Source organism: Mytilus trossulus, chromosome 1 (genome assembly GCF_036588685.1).
Source record: "Mytilus trossulus isolate FHL-02 chromosome 1, PNRI_Mtr1.1.1.hap1, whole genome shotgun sequence".
Taxonomy (NCBI): domain Eukaryota; kingdom Metazoa; phylum Mollusca; class Bivalvia; order Mytilida; family Mytilidae; genus Mytilus; species Mytilus trossulus.
Window position 1 is genome coordinate 80,035,582 of NC_086373.1, and position 25,692 is coordinate 80,061,273.

The following is a 25,692-nucleotide window of genomic DNA, read 5'->3' on the forward strand; positions in this document are numbered from 1 at the left end:
TTTACGAATAGTGACTTAGATGGAGAGTTTTCTTATTGGCACTCATACCACATCTTCTTGTATTATTCTGCTCATTATTAGTCAATGGTATGATCTAATTATTTAAGCATTTTACTTTGCAATGACTAGAAAGGTGATAAATTTTAATATATACAGCCTCCTCCATTAATAACTACTGTTTCCTTCGAATCTTACATAAGAAAAAAGATAAAACAAAGGTTTGCATTATAACGCAAACGCAAACATAGGAAGAAAAATAAAAAAAAAAAATATGTGGAGCTTACACGCTTCCGCACTCACATCTATTGTTGAAATTTATCTTCCAAGTTCTTGTCAGTTGTTTTAAAGTTTGGAAAGCCATCATGGTGAGTTACGTAATAACTAAAAGTGAATAGTGAATGTACTTCAGCCTTGTCCTATTTAAGCCTCTGTTATGTAAAAAGGGAAAAACTTGTCAGCTTATAAATCTATGATCATACAAGATTCAGTATTCAAGTGCTTAATCAACCTCAAACACTTGTATATATAAGAGGACATGAATTTAGTTAGCGCTTCCACATTAAAAAAGTTAAAAATAACATTTGCCTATGAGACAACTCTCCACAAAATTGGAAAATGTATGTTTTGTAGAGCTTGTAGCAGGGTTGATACCTTATTGAGTTGTCTATTAGATTTATTGTTAAAAAAAATCGTCTGGAATGTGACAGAGATATTTGAGCTTTACCATGTTGATCTACACGGACGAATGGCGGAATATTCGAACGTTCCCTGTAAAAAGATCATACTAAAAGATACGGTTAGAAGTTGAGTTTTACAACAGGTCTCCTACGGGTTTTTCAACATGCAGATAGCGTTGTATTCGATCTCAAGACAAGGCATCATATTTAACTTCCAATACATATCAGTAGTAGCTGCATATATCCCATACAGCAAAACGAACGCTAATCTATTAGAAATAACTGTTACTGCAGAATAGGAGAGTTTCACCTTCGGGTTTCAAAATCTGTATGCTTAAGATATATTTACATCTGTTAATACTCAAAGTAGTGGGGTTTTTCTCCAATCAATTATCAAGGAAATTATCTGTACAACAACAAATTAAGAACACAAAATGAGCAAGTTATATCTATTTTTTTGGTCGAAATATAATTTGAATCTATGATAAAGACTTTAAATAATAATCTTTGTCGTTTGTTAAAATACAATAATCTATTGGTCAAGATTTTTCTGCTCCTGCAAAAGGTCAAGAAAAGATAAGTTTTCTGTGTGTTTTTGTTTATAGTCAGTTGTCAAATAAGTCAAACATTTTCAGTATATATATATATATAAGTCATAAATAACTGTATATAAATGTAAATATGAATTAATCAGTGAAGAATAAGGAAAAATCTTCTTTGAAATTGTGCATTGACACAAGGCTCGTTACCGCCATATTGGATTTTTTTCTGAAATTGAAATTTTGAATATATATTTATCCGTTATTGATATTGCTTAATTAATAGTATTTCATGTCAGTTAATAAGATTATAAAAGAATACAAAAGGGTTTATAACCTATTTAAAAGGCAGGGCCTTTCACGTGATACCGTGCTATTCACGGATAGCAAGGGGTTCAGTGTAGATAACGTGGTCCCAGACAGAGTCAGTGACAATTTACACATAGGAGCAAATAGTGGAGCTACAACTACCACTGACAAACACCTAAAAATCTTTTTGCAAAACCAGAAGAGTTGAAACTTAAAGATCCAAATATCTTAATCTTGTTCGGAACTTATGCAATTACCACAAAGGGAAATAGATATACCTAAGAAATTACTTCTATCAAAATATAGAGTCAACACTAACAGGATAGATATTTAAGACACAAAATACTGTCAAAATTCAAATATGTCACTATATCTTTCTTGATTGCTCATACTACTCGATATCAACATTTAGTAAAGCAATCAGAGATAGAGAAGGGAAGAAAAATAAAGGCAAATTAGATCAAAACAACACTCAAACAAAACCAAAAAACTACTCCCTAGTAGTGAAAAAGTATAGTGGTACCAGAATTGTAACAAAAAAGGATAGAAACAAGAGCAGTAACACAAGAAAGTAGTCTGGATAAAGAATTGTGTTACTAAGTAGACTACTACAATAGACAATTAAAATTATTAAGTATTTATTATTTATTATTATTATTTTAATTTATTTAAATAATTAAGAGAGTCCAAAATAAAAAAGGAAAATCCAAGAATGTCCTTTTTAGAGGTCGATATTTGCTGTTATGGTAAAAATACCTAATTCTGCAATTTCATATGCTAATATTCTGCTTTTGATGGGTATTTTTTTCAAACAAACAGTGTTAGAAGAAATTTCTTCTCTGGCAAAGGGAACACATGGAGAAAAAAACATCATTAATATGACAATTTTATTGGATATATATGTTAAATTACTATTCATATTTTACAAAACATTCAAATCACAATGAACAGTAACCTATAATTTAATAAAATGGAAAGCAATAATTGTTTTCTACATTTGGTTCATAAAACTTTCCTGTCTTTTTGAAAGAAATTTCTTCCAACTAATTAGAAAATGTATTTTACTCCAATATAGTATACAAGTTTAGTTAGTAAAGTCAACGTGTTCTCTTCATATTCATCCTCTCTCAAGTTGGAAGAAATTTCTTCCAAGTAATATCTAACCATTCTAAATTTCTCCCATCAAATATAGAAACATTTGATACATTTACATACTGATTTCATTGTTTTAACACAGATAGTTCACTTCATTTAATATTCCTTCTTGGAAGAAATTTCTTCCAACTAATTAGAAAATTCAATCCTAAAAAAGTGGTCAATTTTAGTTAATAAACTCAACTTGCCTCTTTTTCACCCTCTCTCAAGTTGGAAGAAATTTCTTCCAAGTAATATCAAACCATTTAAAATTTCTCCCATCAAATATAGAAACATTTGATACAGTTACATATTTATTTCAATTTGTTTAACACAGATAGTTCACTTTATTTAATGTTCCTTCTTGTAAGAAATTTAGGAAAATCATTTTTAATAAAGTAGGCAATTTTAGTTAATAAACTTAACTTATGATAATTTTCATCCTCTCTCAAGTTGGAAGAAATTTCTTCCAAGTATATGAAATCATTCAAAATTTCCTCCAACAAACATAGAAACTTGTAATATTTTTACATTTTTTTCCCCATTTGTTAAACACAGAAAGTTCACTTAATTTAATGTTCCTTCTTGTAAAAAAAATCATTATAACAAATTAGAAAATGTCATTCACCATTATAAAATTTAAAGCAATTCTAGTCAATAAACTCAACTTGTTCACTTCTTTTTTTATTCTCCTATCGTCTATCACTGCTACAGTCTACGAATCTCCCAAAGCGTATTGCCAGACCCTCCTATTATGCGATTTCAGAGTATGAATCCTTCCGTTTATTGCGTCACCCTCCTATTTCGTTTATGCAGGCTATGGATCATCCAGTTGATCATATTTCGTTTGTACACTACATTAACAAAATGCCCAGTTCTTTCAAGCTGACAGTCTGTCTTGAAATTATTAAAACAACACAATATAAAAGTTATCCAGGAGTGTTCAATCTATGTTTTTTTTCTTTTGTCTTAATAATTTGTTATGGAATTAACAATTTACAATATCCTCGGATAATACTATTTAACCATTTTAACATGTCCTTTTAATTCGGATATCAAATAATTTTAAATATTTTAAGGACATCATCCTTGTCCAGCTGAAGAGATTATCCAGCTGAAGAGATTATCAAGCTGAAGAGATGAATCTAACATTTTCTTCTTGCACCGATGGTTGGTCAGCTTGCCAAGTTTTTCTATTATGGCTAATGTCATGGTCGTTTCACTTATTGTTCCAAAATAAACGGTCAAGTTATTGTATTCTAAACTGCCACTGCCACCTGGAAAAGAAATATACATAAAATTGAGAATGAAAATGGGGAATGTGTCAAAGAAACAACAACCCGATCATAGAGCAGACAACAGCAGAAGGTCACCAAGAACTTGGCAATGCAGAGAGAAATTCACGCACCCGGCGACGTCCTTCAGCTGGCCCCTAAACAAATATATACTAGTTCAGTTACAATGAACTCCATACTAAACTTAATATAATACACAAGACACTTAAATTAACCAGATGCTCCTCAAGGCGCAGCTTTATACGACCAACAGAGGTCGAACCCTGAACACTGGGACAAGTATGGATACAACATTCAAACTTGATACAGCTCAGAATTTGGATTGTGATTAAAAAGTTGACACAGCACAGGTTTCTGACACAGAATGAATGTGCTTTAAGAACTTAAACTTAAAAACTTTTAATTCTAAATTGGACATTACCTATTTTGGTCCAATATCCAAAATCTAAATACATCGTTAGGGTCAGCATATCAAAAACCCCAAGAATTTCAATTTTTGATGAAATCAAATAAAGTTCAATGTGGACCCTTTAGACTTCAATGTGAACCAATTTGATAACCGGGCCTTAGCATCAAAAATCTAAATACATGGTTAGATTAAGCTTATATCAAAGAGCCCATATATACAATTTTTGTTAAATTGTTAAATTTTTGTTTAAAATCAAACAAAGTTTAATTTAAGACCCCAATTTGGACCAACTTTAAAACTGGACCCATTAAAAAATCTAAATGCATGTTTAGATTCAGTATATCAAAGATCCCCAAGGATTCATTTTTTGTTGAAATCCATCAACGTTTAATTTTGGATCACGATTTGGACCAACATGGAAACTGGGCCTAAAATAAAAAATCTAACTACATGTTTAGATTCAGCATATCAAAGAACCTCAAGTATGCAATTTTTTTTTTAAGTCAAACAAAGTTTAACTTTGAACACCGATTTGGACCAACTTGAAAACCGGGCCAATAATCAAAAATCTAAGTACATGCATGTACATGTTTATTCAGCATTTCAAAGAACCCCAAAAATTCAATTTTTGTTAAAATCCAACTTAGTTTAATTTAGGACGTTTTGGACCTAAATGTAGACCAATTTGAAAACGGGACCAAAACGTAAGAATCTACATACATAGTTAGATTTGGCATATCAATAAACCCTATTTAATCATTTTTTGAAGAAATCAAACAAAAAAAGTTTAATTTTGAACCCTTTGGGACTCTTATTCTTAAACTGTTGGGACCAAAACTCCCAAAATCAATCCCAAGCTTCCTTTTATGGTCATAAACCTTGAGTTAAAATTTCATAGATTTCTATTTACTCATACTAAAGTTATGGTGCGAAAACCAAGAAAAATGCTTATTTTGGCCCCTTATCACTTAACTGTTAAGACCGAAACTCCCAAAATCAATCCCAACCTTCGTTTTATAGTCATAAACCTTGGATTTAAATTTCATAGATTTCTATTTACTTATACCAAAGTTATGGTGCGAAAACCAAGAAAAATGCTTATTTTAGCCCCTTTTTGGTCCCTAATTACTAAACTGTTCGGACCGAAACTCCCAAAATCAATCCTAGACCTTGTGTTTAATTTCATTGCTTTCTATTTACTTATGCTAAAGATATTGGGCGAAAACCAAGATTATTACTTATTTGGGCCCTCTTTTTTTGGCCCCTATTTCCTAAACTGTAAAACTTCCAAAATCAATCCCAACCTTCCTTTTATGGTCATAAACCTTGAGTTAAAATTTCATAGATTTCTATTTACTCATACTAAAGTTATGGTGCGAAAACCAAGAAAAATGCTTATTTTGGCCCCTTATCACTTAACTATTAAGACCGTAACTCCCAAAATCAATCCCAACCTTCGTTTTATAGTCATAAACCTTGGATTTAAATTTCATAGATTTCTATTTACTTATGCCAAAGTTATGGTGCGAAAACCAAGAAAAATGCTTATTTTAGCCCCTTTTTGGTCCCTAATTACTAAACTGTTCGGACCGAAACTCCCAAAATCAATCCTAGACCTTGTGTTTAATTTCATTGCTTTCTATTTACTTATGCTAAAGATATTGGGCGAAAACCAAGATTAATACTTATTTGGGCCCTCTTTTTTTCCTAAACTATAAAACTTCCGAAATCAATCCCAACCTTCCTTTTGTGGTCATAATCCTTGTGTCAAAATTTCAAATATTTCTATTTACCTAAACTAAAGTTTTAGTGCGAAAACCAAAATAATGCTTCTTTGGACCCTTTTTGATCCCTAATTCCTAAACTGTTGGGACCAAAACTCCCAAAATCATTCCCAACCTTCCTTTTATGATTTTAAACTTTGTGTTTAAATTTGACAGATTTATATAAACCTTTACTAAAGTTAGAGCGCGAAAACCAAATGTCTTCGGACGACGACGACGACCGTGATACCAATATACGATCAGATTTTTTTCAATTTTTGCGATCGTATAAAACTAATACAAGACTTATAAAAGCCAGAGTCTCCTTACTTGGGACAGGCGCATTAATGCATCGGGGTTTAACATGTGTATATGAGATCTCGACCCTTCCCCTATACATCTAGCCTATAGAGAAAAGTAAACGCATAACAATACGCACATTCAAATTCAGTTCAAGAATAGTCCGAGTATGATGCCAGAAGATGTAACCAAAGAAAATAAACAAAATGACAATAATACATAAATAATATCCGACTATACTAGCAGTTAACTGACATGCCAGCTTCAGACCTCAATTAAACTGATTGAAAGATTATGTCTTCATCATATGAATATCAGACACAATCCTTCCAGTGAGGGGTTTAGTATCCTATAATCATAACATATATAAGAACATCACCCATGTCAAGCCAGCAATTGGTTTTTAAATAAATGTGTTTAGTTTCGATGCAAAGACCCTTTACGTGAATCAATATTAACGCCAAAATATGCAATCTTTAATGACCTGACAACAGTATCGTAACTATATCCCTTCTTAATAATATAAAAAAGAAGATTAATAAGTGTATTTAGAGTTTTTGTTAGCTTAGGGAAGAATACTGCCATTTTTGTGCTTTACAAAGAATATTACCAAAAAATATTGAAATACCTGAACTATAATGATTGTCATCTCCGACTTCAACTTCACCTTATCTTGGTTTCTGAAGAAAAAAAAAATGATTCATTTTTTTGGAAAATAGAAATGAACAGATTAGTATATTTTTATAGGTCTATGTATTTTGGTCGTTACATATGATATATCAAGAATTGTTGATTGATCAATTATTGGTGCCTAACACTACTTTTATCACTATTACATTTTGCAAATGCTAAGGCAGCTTTTTTTACATTGGAGGGGAAAATGGGGTACCGAGAGGACCACAAAATATTGACAGGAAAACTAGCAAACCTAGTCAATAAAGATAGGAAGTCGAACACACATACCACAACCAAACGTAGATCCACAAGACTCAGTGTGACAGATGAAGGATATAATAGATGGACAATTTAAAATAATCATCCATTAAAAAGAGTGCTCACACTGAAATATCTCGATAACATGTCGATATAGCCCTAAATATAAAGTTTCACTACATGCAACTATCACATAAACTTAACATGATCCAAGAAACAAAGGCTAATGTCGAATAATCCAAACTGGAAATACATGTACGCCTTACAATCATTCCATACACCAAATATGCTTTAAATATAGTCGATCGACCTATTGCAAATCTAAATACCAACCTAAAATGAATCTTGAAAATGAGGTCAATGTCAGATGAACCCTGCCAGTCAGACATGTCAACAAATGTCTATTTGACCTATTGCATATAGTATCAAAGAAAAAACATTACCGGGAAAACTTAAATTTGGTCAATGAATCATTCTAATATGACGTCCTTATAACGCTTTGTAAACACAGCCGTGTTCTGATTCAAATAGAACTTGGGCTGCACGTGATTAACGTCACAACTGAAATTGTAACGTCAGATGAATTTTGAACAACGCCAAAGATCATAAATGGACATTTTTGTTGGTGTTGCTCGCTAGGAAATTAAATAAAAACACTCTAAAAGTAAGTTTAAATGCTTCTGTTCTTTTTTTCTTGATAAACTGCTGATTTCCTATAACGTTTTTGGCTCATGAAATCAAAATGGTGACATTCCGAGCGTCTACTATAGGTCCGCTTCGAAGTGAAAGAGTTCAAATATTCCTATTAGAATCGAAATAATTCTATCCTGCCATGCTCTATGCTCATTTTAACATGGTTAGGCATTATATTTGTAAACATTTAATACCTCGCTGACGCTCGGTATTAAGATATTAACAAATATAATGCCTACCCATGTTAAAATGAGCATAGAGCATGGCAGAATAGAATTATTTCTTAATTAAAATGGTCATCGATTAACTTGCCAGACCGACATATAAACCTAACAATCATTACAAACACAAAATATTATAGTTGACCATTTGCAGGTTTGCTTATAGAAACAGAAAAAAAAACAGACCAACAAAACCGAAATTCATCAAAATCTTCAAACTGAGAAATTGATCGTAAAAAAAGGTCAAATAAAACATACCAGACTGACATTTGCATCGTAAAATATTTCAGACATCAAAATAAGTTGACCTATAATCATAATAATTGCATATTGTACTGGAAAAACAAGCCAAAAAAAAAACTTAACTTTAGTCATAGAACCATGAAAAGAGGTCAAGATCAGATAACACCAGCCAATTAGACATGTACACCTTTCAATCCATTCATAGCATACACGAAATATTGTAGACCCATTGCTCATAGTTTCTGAGAAATAGATTTGACAGCGAAAAAATAACCATATTCACTGATCTATGAATAACGTACATGACGTATAAAGAGGTATAGCGAAAACGGTGTGGCGGGCATGTGAACCTTCAATGTATGCATAGAATCAAATAAAGTTATCCATTAGTTATAATCATAAAATGATACGACCTACATGAATGCGTCCATAATACACGGATGCCCCACCCGCATTATTATTTTCGATGTTCAGTTGACCGTGAAATTGGGTTAAAACACTTATTTGGCATAGCTTAATATATCATAATCACTAGGGAACATATGTACTAAGTTTGAAGTTGACTTCAACTTCATCAGAAAACTTAGCTACCTTGACCAAAAACTGAGACGGGACAGGCGGCGGACGAACGGACGAACAAACAGACACACAGACTCGAATAAAAAGAACGAGCGTCAATTATAAGAGGTGCACATTAAGTCAATTTTTTTTTTAACTTTTTCAAGTAGTCAACGAAACATGAAAATGAGTCCAAGGACAATAGATATCTGAGACTGACAGATGGACAATTTATAACATAAGGCATCTAAATATAATGTATAAATTAAGGGTTCTACCTTCTGAAATATTAAGTTTTTACTAAGTTTTGTCAAACCGATACCGCTGAAGCCGCTAGATTACTTTATCAACATTGCCCTGTAAAACTAAAAACACGAAAATTGGCATTTGCTGCCTTTCCGCCAATTCGAGCAGAAGGCATTTCGTAATAAGAGCATCGTCCTGAATATGCATGAAATATTTGCCACTGGACGTTAAGCAATCAACAATCAATCAATCGTAATAAGAGCAAACATGGTGTCCAGGCATGTTATTCATATCTTCTAACTTGTGAAAAATCATATCAAATATCTGGCTCATCATGCCAGTTAAGTATAAAGCATGGCTTATACTTAGATATCATTACAGCTCTTCTTTAGAAGTATGCAAAACAAGACTTTGATCGACTTGCTTGCTATGTTTGCTTCGATGTAAACAATAGGTAGGCGGGGTTTCAATATATACTGGGATTTGATTGGACATGAACTGAAGTTAATGTTTATTGCTCAATCAAATTCCAGTATATAGTAAACACACTACCTAGGCTACCTGTTGTTTACAAACAGCCAAACGAATATAGCAAGCAACTTGATCAATAGTTTGCTTTGCATTCTTTGATAAAATAGCTCTAACATGTTCTCATTCTTTCATATTCATGCAATATTTATCAACAAAGTTTACATACTCATCAGTCATCATAAACCTTAGAAGAGAAAAACTGTGGCGGAGAGATCTGGCTAAAAATAAGGTTCTCAACAAATAGATGTGTGTCTAAATTGACTGACTACCTTATGTAACAATATATTGAACAGGGTTGGCAAGTATTGCCAAGTCCAGAGGGAAATATATGTACTCAGAAAACCAGAGTTTTAGTGATTAATATTAATATGAAGAGGAATCAGCGATCATTTAGAAACGCACTGATAAATATACAATTTCTTATATATGCATGTGTGTATATGACATAATAAACTTATTTTTGAGAGAATTTATCTAAAGAGTATAAATTGGAAAAAGTAAAGACCCAGCAGCTCTTAAGACATACACAAAGACATGTGCGAGGGGGCGGGGTAGTACTTGAGGGTTAGGATATTTCCTCTTGTTTAAAACTCTGTTTTCGTGGTCTTATTGCACTGAGCTGTTACATTCTTTCTTAATTTAACCAGGATCATTTATTTAGAAGAATAAGTAAGAAAAAATCTTTTACTTAGACATGACATTTTTTTGGTATTTTCATAAATCTATTACTAAATCAAAGAATGGAAGTATTATATTGACAGGAACTCCAACGAAACACTGGCACATTCGCATCCCCCTTATTTCTTCAGGAAAATTAAAGGTTTCGACTAAATTTGTTTAGTGCGTGCTAATTCCTTTGTGGGGTATCTGCGATACCGCCTTCGCCTGTTGTTAACTGAAGCTAGTCTATCTACATACCAATGTAAATAAACACGGAAACCCCATGGTCATTTTGGGAATCGCCACATGAATAACGACATCTGTTTCCATTTTATAAACATGTCCAAACGTATTTGATGTTTGGGAATAACTAATTAATTGCTATATTCAAAAGTTCAGATTAAATTTAATTTACAGTCTTATTTGAGATATTAGAAAAAAAACTCATATTTTTATTAACTTAATTTTATATATGCACTAGGAGGTTATAGCAAAAATTCTATGTAAACAAGTAAATATAGTAGCCATAAAAAATTATATAAAAGAAAATTTGTAAATTGTTTTTGTTTTTCTATTTAAAAACAAACCATTGCAAAGAGCGTACACCTGCTGGATTCCCTGCCACAACTAATAGAATGACCATACAAGTAAATTTTACGTAGTAAAAATATCTTACTAATCAACATAATATAATGAAATATAGCTTTCAAGAATGAGCAAATAAAAAACATAGGTCACAGACAAGGAAAAATATTTATTTTGCCTATAAACCCAAATGTTGGAGGGAAAATGGTGAAAATGGGTGAAATGTCAATTTTAATCATTCTAAGTCAAGTGCCTTTTGTTACACTCTTAGTCACTAAGACAGTATTAAGATACCAAAAGTTAAATTAATGAGGGGGTGGGACCTTTATCGGGACTCCATGATAGGGTGTTTTATGGATAAACGGACAGAAAGTCACAGGACATTAAGTCACAAATTTGATAGGACAAAAATTCACAAATAAGTTGTTGACAATTTTTTGAATATATAAGAGATATATCTTGAATTATTTATTTTTTGTTACATATATTCATATTAAAGTTAAGGAAAATTGTCATTATACTTGTAAAATTAAGATTTATTAAATTTTAAGCACGCAAAGGGTATATTTCTTGGCACCATGACGCCATTTGAGTGCCAAGTCACTGCGACATTTTGTTTTCTGAACAATAATTATTCGATCATCGTTAATATCTTTTTGCGATAAATTTTGTCTAGAAAGTTGGTTTATTTGACAATAGTTCAAGAAAAATACATTTTTTTAAATAAGCAATTTTAATTCAAAGAAAAAATCTGAAAAAAATAATTGTGACTTTTTGTCCTGTGACTTTTTGTCCTGTGACTTTTTGTCCGTGACTTTAAATCTGTGACTTTTTGTCCTGTGACTTTCTGTCCTACATTCTTTTTAAGCTCGGGATTTCGGGATTGACCCTTTCTGGATCCGGGAATTCTTGTTTTTTTTTGTATTTTGGGATGTCGGGATTTACTTTATTTAAATTCGGGACCTCGGGATTTCTTGTTTTTAAGCCCGGGATTTCGGAATCTGGACCCTTCACACCCCCCTCATTAAATAAAACATGTTTTAATATTAAAGTTTCAGCGGTCAGTGCAATTTTGTCATGGTAATCAAAAGAAATTCACGGAAAGATGAAAATATGACTTTACTATTTATATAAGTAAAACATTCTGAATGTCCAAGCTTGGACTGATACTTTAAGTTTTATCTATTATAAGTTCCAGGACTAAGATTCTAAGCTTGTGATTTTGACTACTCCAATAAATTTTTTTTTTCTTTTGAACTTTTTCTTCTCTTCTCAAATTCATAAGATTGATAAAATAAGTTCTCGTGTCAAAAACACAACAGCATGTCGTAATCATTTTTACGATTATGTAAATGTTTAATATGGAAAACGGCACCATTGACCCCTCGGAGCTTGACTCCTTTCGTCATTAAATAATTTCCCCATCTATTTAAATTGTTTCTTTACATTTGTTTGACTACGTGTATATTCTAAAGCTACGTGTGTTTACATACCTCTACACGTGTAAGTTTCGAAGATTCCTTTAAACATCGTATATAATGCTATAGATCTTCAAAGTTTTCATTTTTTTACCAAGTGGGTTCCTATAATTTTCCACAAAACCATATTGTAAATTTTCTTAATTCTTGTGAATGATCAAATAACACCAACTGATTAAGCATGTTAAAGTCTTATAAATCAATTATTCATAACACAAAATCAAGTGGCCAAGCCTTAAGATATCACTCAGCTTGACGCTTAGATTTTATAATTTACGACATGTCAATATGCGACTTTGATGTACATAATCTAACCTTGGGTGTAAAAAGTTTTTTGAAATGCTGAGTATCGGGTTAGGTTAATTTATTTTTTTGTTTTAATGCAAACTGCTGTTGATATTTAAGGGTTGTACGAATTATTAATCTGCTTTCAGTAGATATTAACAAAATTCGGTGTTACTTGAAAAATTGATTTTTAAACGGAATTCATTCCGACGAAATCTTTAAATAACAGTAATTCAAACTAATCGATCATACATTGACAATGCAAAAATAGTGCTTGGAATTGGAAGCAACAATGTTTTATATATCAATATACTCTCATGGTCATACTGGATACTGCATGCTCATATTAATGATTTTTAATAGACTGTTTATCGGACAGAACAACAAAATGATTGCGTCACCGTTTGTCGGGTTGTAACTTGAGGACAACTGTGGTTCAACACGAATCTAATAATCCATGCACACTTTGTAAAGAGAAGTACATTTTATTGATGTTTACTAATGTCAAATATTATAACGGTACTACATGTAGCCCATTTTCACAAGCCAAGAGTTACGATCCACTCCCGCTCTCTTGAGAGTGGAATATAAATATTATTTTCTTATGGCCAAACCATTAATTACATGTACTTGTGAGTAAATTAATTATTTTTTGAATGTATATAGACTAAAGATCCAGAATTTGTTGTTTATAATACGTTCACCGAGCATGTTTGACTTATATGTTCAAGTTTCATTATATCAATTAAATTCGTTTATTCAACGGAAAACCTCAACGTTATGTTTAAAATTATAAATGACATTCGAAAGTTTTGTTTATGCCGTATGAACAGTTTTACTTCGATGGTAGGGATTTTATTATAACCCTCCGATCTGTAAAGTATAGAAAGGAGACGAGGAAGCGGTACATATATACTATATATAATTTTTTTAATAACGATAGGAAATGCATGCCCGTTAACATATTAACAGAACTAATATGTTTATTGACCCTAAGCTAGTCTTATCATCAAACGCATCACACAGTGCGCAAAACACATCACACTGGGTGCACAACATGCGTCCTAACTGCTTTTGGTTCATCATGGAAGTATTATACTTCCATGGGTTCATTAAATAGACGGGTGGTATGAAACAGTCCATTTGTAAGCAATATTTAATTATTAACACATCATATGCTTGACCAGAAGTATTTAAAATTTTAAATTTGTGTTAAAAATCGGATGTTTTTTTTATTGAGGAGAATATATCGAAAAAACTGCTTTCTTGGACGGTGGCTATGATAGCACTTATGGTTGCACAACATACTGCATGACACAGTAAGTAGAAATTTCAAAAACAATTTGATACCAGTAATATCCAAAGCATTGTCTATTTTGTATGTGTATGTAACCGTATATCTAACATTCAAATATGTTCCTGGTAACATTTATCACAATTCAATTGAATGCGATATATGGTCGTTAGTTTTAATTCTCGTCTAAGAAGCATCAGATCGATTCTTCATGTCGTATTATCTTTTTTTAATTAAATTGTTTTTAGAAATTATGTTCACGATTTTGTCCGGGCTTTTTATTTTTTTGGTAAATTTAGTTCAAAGTTGAGACTTCCGGTCAATTACCCCGGTCAATTTTTTACCCTTTTACGTAATGTAAATACAAATTATACATTGTATATTTCTTTATATCATATTATTCTACATACAAATTATCTTTAAGAATCATTTTACAGATTTTGACCAGGTTATAAGCTTTTAAAATCGTGAAATTCAGATTTAAGGTTTTAAAACGAATTGCCAGAGTCACGCTAAGAGAGACTAATTCCGGTCAACTTTTCAGTGAAAACGGATACCTAAATTATTTTGTTGATTTGATCTGAAAGTATGATTGTATAAGCTTTCAAAATACGTTTTAATTATCAATATATCTTTAGGGATTCCAGAGATATACCCATTTTTCCGCGTTTTCCACTTCCGTGTTTTAGGCCCTGATGGCTCCACTTTTTATACCTATTACCTGTTATCTGTTACCTAGTCTTCATCTTCCTTCTCTAGCAGGAGCTTCGCTTCTAAAGCGTACTTCTTATGTACACCCTAACCTTTAAACACGGGACACTCATAAAATCAGTTATCATGCAGTATACGTAGTTATTATATCAGTAACATATTTTTTTTAATTCATTATGAAGGTAGCTTGCAAACATCCCTTTACATAGGTGGATCCTAGGGGTGCGCCCCTCCTTTCATGAGAAACAATGGCTAATTATATAGGGAATCACTGAAGCATAACTGGAGTCACCCCTCTTAGGTCAGTCAGCGGGTCCTATTATGAAAAGTTCTGGATCCGCCACTGACTCGTTTAAACTATTACGAGTAACCATGGTTTCGTATGCAATTTGATTACTTCAAATGTAAACTATTGTATGCAGGTAATTTTCACTTCGAAGTTTAAAAGTCAGATTTCCGTGTTTGTCTGCTAAATCGACGCTATACATGTTAATTAGCCGGGAACAGTCTATGTAATACTTGTAGGAACATAAAGGAACATACAAGGATAGAAATGCTTTTCTTCTTAAATAAAGCCTGGTATGTTGCTTTAATAATTACAATAGAAACATGAAGCTTTAATAATTAAAATAGAAACCTGAAAGGATACTATACGAATCCTTGATTTGTCTTAAATAAATTTGTTTCAACATAACTTGAATTTTTTATGTAGATTTTTTTTTATTAGAAACAAAGAAACATGTGCGAGATTTTAAATGAGTGTAGACTGAATTTCTGTTACACGAGTAAAATAAGAGCACCTAAATAGCGTTGTATATTTAGGTTAATTAAATGATTTAAGATCATGAGCAAAGCAATGCAAAAAAGCATTTAGGTGCATATCTCTTAACAGTTTAACATTTCACTTATAAAACATTTGTGTCAAATTGAAAAGGGCATAACCCCAATTCATGCATGCATAAGTAATTTGACAAATTTTCTTTTTTATACGGCCGTCGTCTTTTAGACGGGACGTATTATGGTATACCGTTGTCCGTCCGTCCGTCCGTCGTCCACACTTCGAAAATGCTTTCCATGAAACTTAAGTGAATTGTTTATATCTATTGACGTAAGCTCCCTTTCGTTTGTTTTTAATTTCAGATTTTAAGTTTTGGATTTAGGGGGCTTTATTCATAAAAAAAGAGGGGAATTTCAACACTTCGGACAATAACTCAAAAAGGCTTTCACCAATGTCCATGAAACTTGGGTGAATTGTTTATATCTATTGACGTAAGCTCCCTTTCGTTTTTTTTTAATTTCAGATTTTAAGGTTTTGGAATTCAGGGGCTTTATTCATAAAAAAAAGGGGGGGGGGTTTCAACACTTCGGACAATAACTCAAAAAGACTTTCACCAATATCCATGAAACTTTGGTGAATTGTTTATATCTACTGATGTACACTCCATTTCAATTTTTATTAATTTCAGATTTTAAGTTTTGGATTTATGGGGCTTTATTCATAAAAAGAAGGGGTATTTTCAATACTTCGGACAATTACTCAAAAAGCCTTTCACCAATGCCCATGAAACTTTGGTGAATTGTTTATATCTTTTGATGTAAGCTCCCTTTCAATTTTTATAAATTTCAGATTTAAAGTTTTGGATTTATGGGGCTTTATTCATAAAAAGAAGGGGGATTTTCAACAATTCGGACAATTACTTAAAAAGGCTTTCACCAATGTCCATGAAACTTTAGTGAATTGTTTATATCTATTGATGTAAGCTCCCTTTCAATTTTTATAAATTTCAGATTTTACATTTCCGTGTTATGAATTTTTATGCTTAAAAAAGAGGGGATTTTCAAATAAAAGACAAGTTAAAAGAGCAACGGGCGTATAATGCGCTAAAGGGCAGCCCTTTATTGTTTTATCAAATTAAAAAAATGTTATATCAAATAATTATACTAGTAATCTGTTATATCTATAATCTGTTATATCAAATTGATAATATATCATATCAAATAGATAACTTGTTATATCAAATTAATAATTTGTTACTATATCTAATTGTAAAAAGTAAATAAGCATGAAGCTAAAAGGCTTCCTTAAAAAATAAATGAAATAGAATATTTTGTCCCTCTAAAAGTAAAACAACTATGTTCTTTTTTCTATTTTGTATTAGGTGGAAATGACAGAAGAAAAGAAAAAAAGACAAATGCAATCTCACAAGGGAAACGGACATCAGCCTCCTTAAATGGCACATCATGCTCATCTGGAAAGAAAAAAAACACAAAAAACCCTCCTCAAAGAATAAAACCAAGCAAAACAGTACTTTGAAAGTTAACAAAGATTGTGGAAAGAAAGAAACACATCAGCATAGGAAAATAGTTTCTAAATGAAAAAGAAATGGAAAAACCAGAGCAGCTTAAGGAAAGATTCTGGTAGGAATATAATTATTCTTTTTTTTCTATAATGATCTGATTTTAGCTCTCCTGGCCAATTATGGACCAATTCATCTTTTCTCATCACTAGGCGTCCGTCGGCCGGCGTCTTTCCTTCGTCGTCCGTTAACTTTTACAAAAAATTTCTCTGATGAAACATCTGAGCCAAAATTTAAGCAAACTTGGCCACAATCAACATTGGGGTTTCTGGTTTTAAAATATGTCCAATGATCCGAACAACCAACCAAGATGACTGCCATCGCTAAAAATAGAACAAATGGGGTAAAATTTAGATTTTGGCTTATATCTCTGAATCCAAATCATTTAGAGCAAATTTGACAAGAAACTATTGGTTTTCAGGTCCAGATCTATCTGTCCTGAAATTTTCAGACGATCAGACAAGCTGTAAATTGTTTTTTTTGTCCATAAATAATTTATTTTGAGGCCTTGAAATTTTAGTTATTATCTTGAATATTATTATTGATAGAGATAGAACTTGAAACCACAATAATGTTCAGCAAAGTAAGATCTACAAATAAGTCAAATGACAAAAATTATTAATTGACCCCAAAAAGGAGTTATTGCTCTTTAAAGTCAAATTTAAATTGTTTTCGTAATCTTTAACAAAAGTCTTCTCCTGAAACAACTGAGACAAACTTAATCAAACTTGGCAAAAATCTGCATTTTTATACGACCACAAAAATTCTAATTTTTTGGTCGTACATTGTATATTGGTATCACATTGGCGTCGTCGTCGTCGTCGTCGTCCGAATACTGTTAGTTTTCGCACTCTAAAACTTTAGTAAAAGTGAATAGAAATCTATGAAATTTTAACACAAGGTTCATGACCACAAAAGGAAGGTTGGGATTGATTTTGGGAGTTTTGGTACTAAAAGTTTAGGTATTAGGGACCAAAATTGGCCCAAAAAAGCATTTTCTTGGTTATGGCACTATAAGTTTAGTTTAAGTGAATAGAAATCTGTGAAATTTTGACACAAGGTTTATAACCACAAAACGAAGGTTGGGATTGATTATGGGAGTTTTAATGCCAACAGTTTCGAAAAAAAAGGGACAAAAAGGGCTCAAATAAGCATTATTCTTAGTTTTTGCACAATAACTTTAGTATAAGTTAATAGAGGTCAATGAAATTTAAACACAAGGTTTATGACCACAAAAGGAAGGTTGGGTTTGATTTTAGGAGTTTTGGCCACAACAATTTAGGAATAAGGGGTCTAAAGGTTCCAAAATGGAACTTTGTTTGATTTCATAAAAAAAAAAATAATTGGGGTTCCCTGATATGCCGAATCTAACTGTGAATGTAGATTCTTAATTTTTGGTTCCGTTTTCAAATTGGTCTACATTAAGGTCCAAAGGGTCCAAAATTAAACTTAGTTTGATTTTCAAAAAAATTGAATCCTTGGGGTTCTTTTATATTCTGAATCTAAAAATTTGCTTAGATTTTTATTCGATCGCAAAAATTACATTTTTTGGTCGTATATTGGTATCACTTTGGCGTCGTCGTCTGCGTCGTCGTCGTCCTAAGACTTTTAGTTTTCGCACTCTAACTTTAGTAAAAGTGAATAGAAATCTATGAAATTTTAACACAAGGTTTATGACAACAAAAGGAAGGTGAGGATTGATTTTGGGAGTTTTGGTCCCAAATTTTAGGAATTAACGGCCAAAAAGGACCCAAAAAAGTATTTTTTGGGTTTTCGCACTATTAGAAATCTATGAAATTTTGACACAAGTTTTATGACTACAAAAGGAAGGTTAGGATTGATTTTGGGAGTTTTGGTTCTAACAATTTTGGAATTATGAGACAAAAAGGGGCCAAAATAAGCATTTGTCTTGGTTGTCGCACCATAACTTTAGTATAAGTAAATATAAATCTATGAAATTTAAATACAAGGTTAATGACTATAAAACAAAGGTTGGGATTGATTTTTGGAGTTTCGGTCCGAACAGTTAAGTAATAAGGGGCCAAAATAAGCATTTTTTTGGTTGTCGCACCATAAATTTAGTATAAGTAAATAGAAATCTATGAAATTTAAACACAAGGTTTATGACCATAAAAGGAAGGTTGGGATTGATTTTGGGAGTTTGTGTCCCAACAGTATAGGAATAAGGGACCCAAAGGGTTCAAAATTAAACTTTGTTTGATTTCAACAAAAAATGATTACTTGGGGTTCTTTGATATGCCAAATTTAACTATGTATGTAGATTCTTACTTTTTGGTCCCGTTTTCAAATTGGTCTACATTTAGGTCCAAAATTAAACTAACGTTGATTTTAACAAAAAAAGATTTTTTTCGGTTCTTTGATATGCTGAATAAACATGCACATGTACTTAGATTTTTGATAATTGGCCTGGTTTTTAGGTTGGTCCAAATCGGGTTCCAAAATTATACTTTGCTTGATTTAAAAAAATGCATACTTGAGGTTCTTTGATATGCTGAATCTAAACATGTACGTACTATTTTTGTTTGTTTTAGGCCCAGTTTCCAATTTGATCCAAATCGTGGTCCAAAATTAAACTTTGGTGGATTTCAACAAAAATTGAATCATTGGGGATCTTTGATATACTGAATCTAAACATGCATATAGATTTTTGATTACGGTCCAGTTTAAAAGTTGGTCCAAATTGGGGTCTTAAATGGGGCTCTCTGATATATGATTCATCTAACCATGTATTTAGATTTTTTATGCTTAGGCCCGGTTATCAAATTGGTTCACATTGAAGTCTAAAGGGTCCACAATTGAACTTTATTTGATTTCATAAAAAATTGAATTCTCGGGGTTTTTGATATGCTGATTCTAACGATGTATTTATAGATTTTGGATATTGGACCAAAATAGGTAATGTCCAATTTAGAATTTATAGTTTTTAAGTTTAAGTTCTTAAATCACATTCATTCTGAATCAGAAACCTGTGCTGTGTCAACTATTTAATCACAATCCAAATTCTGAGCTGTATCAAGTTTGAATGTTGTGTCCATACTTGTCCCAGTGTTCAGGGTTCGACCTCTGGGGGTCGTATAAAGCTGCGCCCTGAGGAGCATCTGGTTAATTAGCTCACCTGGCCCAAAGGGCCAAGTGAGCTTTTCCCATCACTTTGCGTCCGTCGTCCGTCGTCGTTGTTAACTTTTACAAAAATCTTCTCCTCTGAAACTACTGGGTCAAATTAAACCAAACTTGGTCACAGTCATCATTGGGGTATTTAGTTTAAAAAATGTGTCCGGTGACCCGGCCAACCAACCAAGATGGCTGCCATGGCTAAAAATAGAACATAGGGGTAAAATGCAGTTTTTGGCTTATAACTCAAAAACCAAAGCATTTGAAGCAAATCTGACAGGGGTGAAATTGTTTATCAGGTCAAGATTTATCTGCCCTGAAATTTTCAGATGAGTCGGACATTCCGTTGTTGGGTTGCTGCCCCTGAATTGGTAATTTTAAGGAAATTTTGCTGTTTTGGGTTATTATCTTGAATATTATTATAGATAGAGATAAACTGTAAACAGCAATAATGTTCAGCAAAGTAAGATTTACAAATAAATCAATGTGACCAAAATGGTCAGTTGACCCATTTAGGAGTTATTGCCCTTTATTGTCAATTTTTAACCATTTTTCGTAAATCTTGGTTATCATTTATAAAAATCTTCTCCTCTGAAACTACTGGGCGAAATTAATCTAAACTTGGCCACAATCATCTTTGGCGTATCTTATTTCAAAAATGTGTTTGGTGACCCGGCTATCAAATCAAGATGGCCGCCACAGCTAAAATATAACATAGGGGTAAAATGCAGTTATTGGCTTAAAACTCAAAAACCAAAGCATTTAGAGCAAATTTGACATGGGGGTTAAATTGTTTATCAGGTCAACATCTATCTGCCCTGAAATTTTCAGATGAATCACACAACCTGATGTTGGGTTGCTGTCCCTGAATCGGTAATTTTAAGCATTTTTTTCTTATTTTGGTTATTATCTTGATTATTATTATAGATAGAGATAAACTGTAAACAGCAATAATGTTCAGCAAAGTAAGATTTACAAATAAGTCAAAAATGACCAAAATGGTCAATTGACCCCTAAGGAGTTATTGTCCTTTATAGTCAATTTTTAACAATTTTCATAAAATTTGTAAATTTTTATTAACATTTTCCACTGAAACTACTGGGCCAAGTTCATTATAGATAGAGATCATTGTAAGCAGCAAGACTGTTTAGTAAAGTAAGATGTACAAACACATCACCATCTTATTATTTAAAAATGACCAAAATGGTCAATTGACCCCCTAAGGAGTTATTGTCCTTTATAGTCAATTTTTAACAATTTTCATAAAATTTGTAAATTTTTATTAACATTTTCCACTGAAACTACTGGGCCAAGTTCATTATAGAAAGAGATGATTGTAAGCAGCAAGACTGTTTAGTAAAGTAAGATGTACAAACACATCACCATCTTATTATTCACCAAAACACAATTTTGTGATGAATCCATCTGCTTCCTTTGTTTAATATTCACATAGACCAAGGTGAGCGACACAGGCTCTTTAGAGCCTCTAGTTTTAGTGTCTTGTGTATAATTTTAAGTTTAGTATGGCGTTCATTGTAACTGAACTAGTATATATTTGTTCAGGGGCCAGCTAAAGGACGCCGCCGGGTGCGTGAATTTCTAGTTGCATTGCCAAGTTCTTGGTGACCTTCTGCTGTTGTCTGCTCTATGATCGTGTTGTTGTTTCTTTGACACATTCCCTATTTTCATTCTCAATTTTATGTATATTTCTTTTCCAGGTGGCAGTGGCAGTATAGAATACAATAATTTGGCTGGTTTTTTTTTAACAATAAGTGATAAGACCATGACATTAGCTATAATAGAAAAACTTGGCAAGCTGCCCAACCAACGGTGCAAGAAGAAAATGTTAGATTCATCTCTTCAGCTGGATAATCTCTTCAGCTGGACAAGAATGATGTTCTTAAAATATTTAAAATTATTTGATATCCGAATTTAAAGGACATGTTAAAATGGTAAAATAGTATTATCCGAGGATATTGTAAATTGTTAATTCAGTAACAAATTATTTAGACAAAAGAAAAAACCATAGATTGAACACTCCTGGATTACTTTTATATTGTCTTGTTTTAATAATTACAAGACAGACTGTCAGCTTGAAAGAACTGGGCATTTTGTTAATGTAGTGTACAAACGAAATATGATCAACTGGATGATTCATAGCCTGCATAAACGAAATAGGAGGGTGACGCAATAAACGGAAGGATTCATACTCTGAAATCGCATAATAGGAGGGTCTGGCAATACGCTTTGGGAGATTCGTAGACTGTAGCAGTGATAGACGATAGGAGAATAAAAAAAGAAGTGAACAAGTTGAGTTTATTGACTAGAATTGCTTTAAATTTTATAATGGTGAATGACATTTTCTAATTTGTTATAATGATTTTTTTTCCAAGAAGGAACATTAAATTAAGTGAACTTTCTGTGTTTAACAAATGGGGAAAAAAATGTAAAAATATTACAAGTTTCTATGTTTGTTGGAGGAAATTTTGAATGATTTCATATTAGTTGGAAGAAATTTCTTCCAACTTGAGAGACGAAAATTATCACAAGTTAAGTTTATTAACTAAAATTGCCTATTTTATTAGAAATGATTTTCCTAATTACTTGGAAGAAATTTCTCCCAAGAAGGAACACTAAATGAAGTGAACTATCTGTGTTATACAAATTGAAATTAATATGTAAATGTATCAAATGTTTCTATATTTGATGGGAGAAATTTTGAATGGTTTGATATTACTTAGAAGAAATTTCTTCCAACTTGAGAGAGGATGAAAATGAAGGGGACAAGTTGAGTTTATTAACTTAAATTGCCCACTTTATTAGAAATGAATTTTCTAATTAGTTGGAAGAAATTTCTTCCAAGAAGGAACATTAAATGAAGTGAACTATCTGTGTTAAAAAATGAAATTAATATGCAAATGTATCAAATGTTTCTATATTTAATGGGATAAATTTTGAATGGTTAGGTATTACTTGGAAGAAATTTCTTCCAACTTAAGAGAGGATGAATATGAAGAGTACACGTTGACTTTACTAACTAAACTTGTATACTATATTGGAGTAAAATACATTTTCTAATTAGTTGGAAGAAATTTCTTTCAAAAAGACAGGAAAGTTTTATGAACCAAATGTAGAAAACAATTATTGCTTTCCATTTTATTAAATTATAGGTTACTGTTCTCCATTTCATTGTGATTTGAATGTTTTGTAAAATATGAATAGTAATTTAACATATATATCCAATAAAATTGTCATATTAATGATGTTTTTTTCTCCATGTGTTCCCTTTGCCAGAGAAGAAATTTCTTCTAACACTGTTTGTTTGAAAAAAATACCCATCAAAAGCAGAATATTAGCATATGAAATTGCAGAATTAGGTATTTTTACCATAACAGCAAATATCGACCTCTAAAAAGGACATTCTTGGATTTTCCTTTTTTATTTTGGACTCTCTACTAAGAAGTATAGAGCACTCAGATAATATCGAATAAACCCCAAAACAAAACCAGTGAGGTACAGGAAAAACTATACGCTATTGTCAGACCGCATCCATCCAAATAGAACACTAGCTAAACTATGGGTTTATGAAATAGGGCAGCCCTGTTTCAGTTGCATTCGGTAAAAGGTAACTGTTGTAATAAAACCAGAAAGGGAAGCATTGTCTGGGCATAGCAAATATAGGGGAGGCAAGACAATCCAATAAAGGGAAACACTCCTCTGTTAGAATTGATAAAACCTGGAACAAACTACCAGATAAAAAAACAAAGTCATCATCCATGAATTCCTTCAAAAACCGATTAGACGAAAAAATTGGTCAGACGAAGAATTGTATTACAATGACTACAGAGCAGACAAAACAGTATTAGAAAAAGACTAAATTACGAGTCTGGTGAAGAGGCACCTTGAGGTATCCTGTACCGGAAATCAACTATAAGTAAGTAAATTGCGCCACCTTAACCTATACATTTGTTACCTATATCATACATGTAACGTGTACTGGGAATAATCTATCAACTTTAAATTAAACTCAACACTCATCAAAATTGAGAACACTCACCAAGGGATAAATTATTCAGCAACAGAATAAATTTTCACTTGTAAATTGTCTTATTTATCGACGAAGAAATAAAGTTTGGTAGAGGAAAACCTGTCATCATTGTCAAATAACACAAATTTCGTAAGGCATTTATTAAGTAAAATGGAGAAGTTAGATGGACATATATCGTAACAAATTAAATGGACGGTATAGGTTACAAGTCGTGGTGTTTTATGCTATTTACAGATGAATCATACATACGGTTATTTTGAGATTTGGAATATCACAATTGATGTACAGAGGAAGAAGGACACTGCAACCACCTAAACCATAAAATCAAGCTGAATGTCACAGAACTCTTGATGATATTGGTGTTGTAACGAAAGAAGATGACTTTGTTCTGTGTTAAAATAAATCAACAAAATTCGCGCAATAAGATTATTTTTCAATTGGCACAAATGACACCTGTAGTTTTTAAAATGAAGTAGAGCAGAAGTAGCATTGGCGCAAATGAGTTCATTTTTGGCACAAAAAGATATCGACCGTTATTGTGCAATTGAAAATTTTAGTATTCTTGCCTTTTATTTTTGCTAATGTGCTGTGTCTATATGTTTTTTGTGCTTCTTTGTTATATATTTGTTTATTTTTATAGTGATTAAGATTAAAGTACAATGTTGACTGTTGTTCCCCTATTTTGTTACATTTTTACCTATTATGTCTGTTTGTTGTCAATATAATGGAATTTGATGCGACTGTCATACAAGTGAGACGTTTATCTAGCTTTAAAACCAGGTTCAGTCCATTTTTTCTACATAAGAAAATGTCTGTACCAAGTCGGGAATATGACATTTTTTACATTCGTTTGGTGTGTTTGAGCTTTTGATTTTTGCCACTTGATTCGAGACTTTCCGTTTTGAATTTTCCTCGGAGTTCAGTATTTTTTCAAAGAAAAATGTATATGCATTATTATCTAGGAGTGCTGCATCTTCATAGTTCCTTGTCCAAGAATGTTTTACATGTGGTAGATTTTCGCCATTACTTTCCTGAAAACTTTTGTTTTCAATCTAATTTGAAAAATGAGAAATCATGTCTTGTGTAAAACAAAATGGGGGGAGTAAAAAGATTTTGAACTATTGCATGAGGAAAAGAATAATTTTACTTTATCAATTTAGGAGGACTTATTCCTAAGAATGTCTTTAACACAGTTTTATTCTACAGATGAGTGCAAACTCATTCTAAAAATATATAAGCATCCCACAACATTAGCTAGTATATAAAAAAAAAAACACAAGACTATCAAAAT

General features: G+C 32.0%; 2 long non-coding RNA genes across 2 annotated transcripts; one reads left to right on the forward strand and one right to left on the reverse strand.

The window, feature by feature from the left end:
- Positions 1–2,517: 2,517 nt before the first annotated feature.
- On the reverse strand, positions 2,518–12,747 carry LOC134710347 (uncharacterized). The gene is made up of 3 exons (XR_010106118.1): positions 12,590–12,747; positions 7,055–7,106; positions 2,518–3,936 (listed from the first exon to the last, which is right to left on the reverse strand). It is a non-coding gene; the product is annotated as an uncharacterized LOC134710347 (long non-coding RNA).
- A 1,273-nt stretch (positions 12,748–14,020) lies between these two features.
- Positions 14,021–23,754, forward strand: LOC134710354 (uncharacterized). Its single transcript, XR_010106119.1, has 3 exons — positions 14,021–14,178; positions 17,024–17,282; positions 22,072–23,754. It is a non-coding gene; the product is annotated as an uncharacterized LOC134710354 (long non-coding RNA).
- Positions 23,755–25,692: the final 1,938 nt, after the last annotated feature.